This window comes from Notothenia coriiceps, unplaced genomic scaffold (assembly GCF_000735185.1).
Source record: "Notothenia coriiceps isolate Sejong01 unplaced genomic scaffold, NC01 NC01_scaffold00010803, whole genome shotgun sequence".
NCBI classification, from domain to species: domain Eukaryota; kingdom Metazoa; phylum Chordata; class Actinopteri; order Perciformes; family Nototheniidae; genus Notothenia; species Notothenia coriiceps.
Genome location: NW_011343504.1, coordinates 25,745 through 29,111, shown reverse-complemented (window position 1 = coordinate 29,111; position 3,367 = coordinate 25,745). Strand labels below are relative to the sequence as shown.

At 38.8% G+C, this 3,367-nt stretch overlaps 1 protein-coding gene across 2 annotated transcripts in view; it reads left to right on the top strand.

The window, feature by feature from the left end:
* Nucleotides 1–222: 222 nt before the first annotated feature.
* LOC104946224 (vasopressin V2 receptor) overlaps nt 223–3,367 on the top strand; it is a 14,820-nt gene continuing 11,675 nt past the window's right edge. For both annotated transcript variants that reach the window (XM_010772007.1, XM_010772006.1), the window contains exons 1-2: nt 223–554; nt 1,550–1,624. The gene's annotated coding sequence lies outside the window, so the exon portion shown is untranslated. The remainder of the gene's footprint in view (nt 555–1,549; nt 1,625–3,367) is intronic.

The window sequence follows — 3,367 nt, the reverse complement described above, 5'->3', positions numbered from 1 at the left end:
TGCAGATCCTTTCCACCTCCCTCTGTCTTTCTCACACACACTCTCTCTCTCTCTCTCATACACTTCATAGGTATGTATAGCACTCCCTCCACTCCTGGCTCCACGCTCCACCCTCAGTCCTAAAGGACAGGCTGGTTGACCCAGGAGGAGGGGATAGAGGGGGAGGGAGGGGGAGGTATGGAGCAGACGGAGCTCAGATTCATTTCTGCTGGTGCTGCTTGAGGCACAGCACATTGCGAGAGCAGAACGTGACGCACACAGAGCCGGGACACGCACGGCTATCAAATGGATTCATTTTGACGTATACTTGTGAACTCTAAGAGAGAAAGGACAATCGAGCCAGAAGGACTTGCACCGAGCTTGTAAAACTTGTTTGTCACACTGGCAGAAAATAAAAAAGCTACCTGGCTTTGATGAAGAAACATTCATTCAGGAGCCAGCTGATATCCCGCTGAGCGGAGGGACTTGGACTGACAGCACTGAGGATGTGAATGTATCGGGGACAATCTGGACCCCTTTCTGTCACACAGCAGCACCACTCAAGTGGATCATAAGTAAGTGCTTTAAGTGTACTCTATGTTAATTGCTTGATTGAATATTAAAGTGATTTTCATTCTGTTTTTAGTAAAAATACTTCTCGTAAAAATCCTCCAATAATTCTCCTCTAGTCCCTGAAAACACGTCACAGGGTGTGTAGGAACTTAAACTTGATCACTATGTGAGCAAATAGATTTGTTTACTGATTAATGTAGGTCATCCACAGTATCTGATGTCCCACTGAGTATGACACTCAAGTATTTCACAAATGATTTATCTTCTGATTACTATAACATGTATACTTTAACATAACAATAGTAGGGTTTTTATTTACTTAACGAAAAATGAAGGAATCTTCTTAAGAAACAATGCCATCACGATACACCTGTTTCGGACACTATATATATCTTACCTATTTTAAACATTGTAAAGACAATTGAAATCATGTTTTGGGAACATGTAGTTAGTTTAGATGTTAGGGGAATGGGTTAGTGTTAGGTGTTTTTTTGTATATATTTTTTTATGTAATATATATTCACATAAATATGTTTGTTAACTGTTTTTGAATTAATTAATTAAATAAGGTAGAAAATGTCAAAAAGCTAGTTCCTTGCATAAGCTTGATGTATGATTTTAACATACACATTTTCTGAGTGAAGTCACCTGTTTATTTTATATGATTGAATATCACATTAGGTTGATTTGAAAAAAAACATTGGCACTTTATACATTAGAGCTTTAGGTGAAATAATGATATGCCCAGTATGTATGAATCATGCCTGACAGCCCTCATTTCAACATATGTAATATATGTTAACATATACAGCACAGGCTGGTGTACTTGTTTGGAAGTATTTTTTGGCACAGCCTAATTGAAAATGCATGTGGTCCTCCAAGTTTTTCCACGGATAAAAAAAGGTCAAGGGAGCCTCCAGGTTGTTCATGTGATTGACTCTCTCATGTAATGTTAATGGACTGTAATAGTGAAGGCGCTTAATGCTTTGTCCCGCAGTCATCGAGACCAGAGCCAAACGCACACAGAGAAAAAGGAACCGCGTGAGAAAGCCTACCATGCACTGACAACAAGGTGAGAGGCCATGGAGGCATATACTGTATATTCACCTTAGGGTGATTTATCTGTTATGTGTGTCCGTTTCTTTATGTATTTGTGTGTCCTGCTCGTATTTTAAAATCTAAAAAGGTCTTTAGATGAGTTAAAGAAGATGTGTGGTCAGTGTACGCTGTGTGTTTATGGTACACACAAGTCTTCACCCTTAGTTAAAGTTAATTTATTGCCTGACTTGATATGTGAACAGAACATCTCATTAATGAGGAGATGGAAATGTCTCGCTTTATGCTTTTGATTATCAGTGAAAGCCTCTAATGCAGTAGTTTGTCTTGTCAGTTTCCACTTGTGTAATAGCTATAAAAACAACTTTAAGAATCTTACCAACATGTCAGTAAAATACACAGATCACTGTTTGGCAGAAAATATTTTTGTGATTTACAGCAGGAAGTAATTTTGTATCAATCAAAGTGCCCGAGAAGAATGTTTCCAATAATCATACACTTTCCATGTTTTTTTAAATTTGGCACAATCTGCTATTCGAACAAAATTACTTCCTTGATTATAGTCCTATATCAGGAAAAAGCATCACCATCATCATAATTTCTACTATTTTCATGGTCAATTTAGTCTGGTCTCTGACAGGGAATAATTTCATTGTGCGGCACGGATCTAACCATTATAAGCCTCAAACGTCCAGGCCTGTTTTAGCGGATGTGGTATCACTGCGGCCCAGTTTCCATTCTTCAGGGGGAATACTCAGAATTGTATATCATTTTGGCTTATTTATTGTTTAGGTGCTGGTAGCCAGTGCGCTGGTTAATGATATATAACTAGAACAACACTCAGTGGTCGTTTTAACAGGCTTTCAGTGCAGATAAGGGGACTTGGACCTTCTTTAACAGCACAGAGTTTGACCACTAGCCTGTGTATTGTGGAAATAAACTGCCCATGTTTGTGAAAACACAAAAAGATGAAATGTGGGTGGTAATGGCTGTATCGGTGTGTGCAATGAGGCGTGGCCCCACATGATTAACTTTTAATGGGTTGTTTGGGCAAGATAGTAAAATAACAGTGTTTACTTGTATTGCTCAAAGGGGCTGCAGTCTGAAGTCAGGGCGCTTGAACCTGGGTGACACTCACTGAGAATGAAATCATGGATACAGAGCTGTGAATTAATGAGTACAGCAGGTGGCTCAACAAATGTAAATGATTAAATATATACAGAGAATCAACTTGTTATAGAAACACCTATTCAGATGTCACGTGAGAGCACCAATGGGGATCCCATTTAGAGATGTGTGGAAAAGAAAAAAGCGTGGCCATATCTCCTTTATAAATGCTGCACTGCCCAGCGTGTGGCAACACACATGACTCATTCAGACCTATATTGTGTAAGAATCTATTGATCAGTATGTAAATAAAAGTCTCAGGCCACACTGACACAAGCTGCAAAGAATACTAAAGGTTAAGTATAGGGGTGTGATCTAAAGCTTCATTGATACAAGTACTTTCAGTTGGCTTGGATCAGTGGTTCTCAAACTTTTTCTGCCATTCCCCACTTTGAACAGGTGCGCCTTTTCAAGCCCCACCTGTCGAGCTACTTTTACTCCTCTTTTATTTTTTTTGCAGTGTATATATTTAGCACATTTTAACATTATTATATGCTTACCTTTAACCTTTGTGTGCTGTTTGGGTCTGTGGGGCCCGTTTTCAGTGTTTACTAAAATAAATAGTATTCAATTTAATTATTTTAACCTGCTT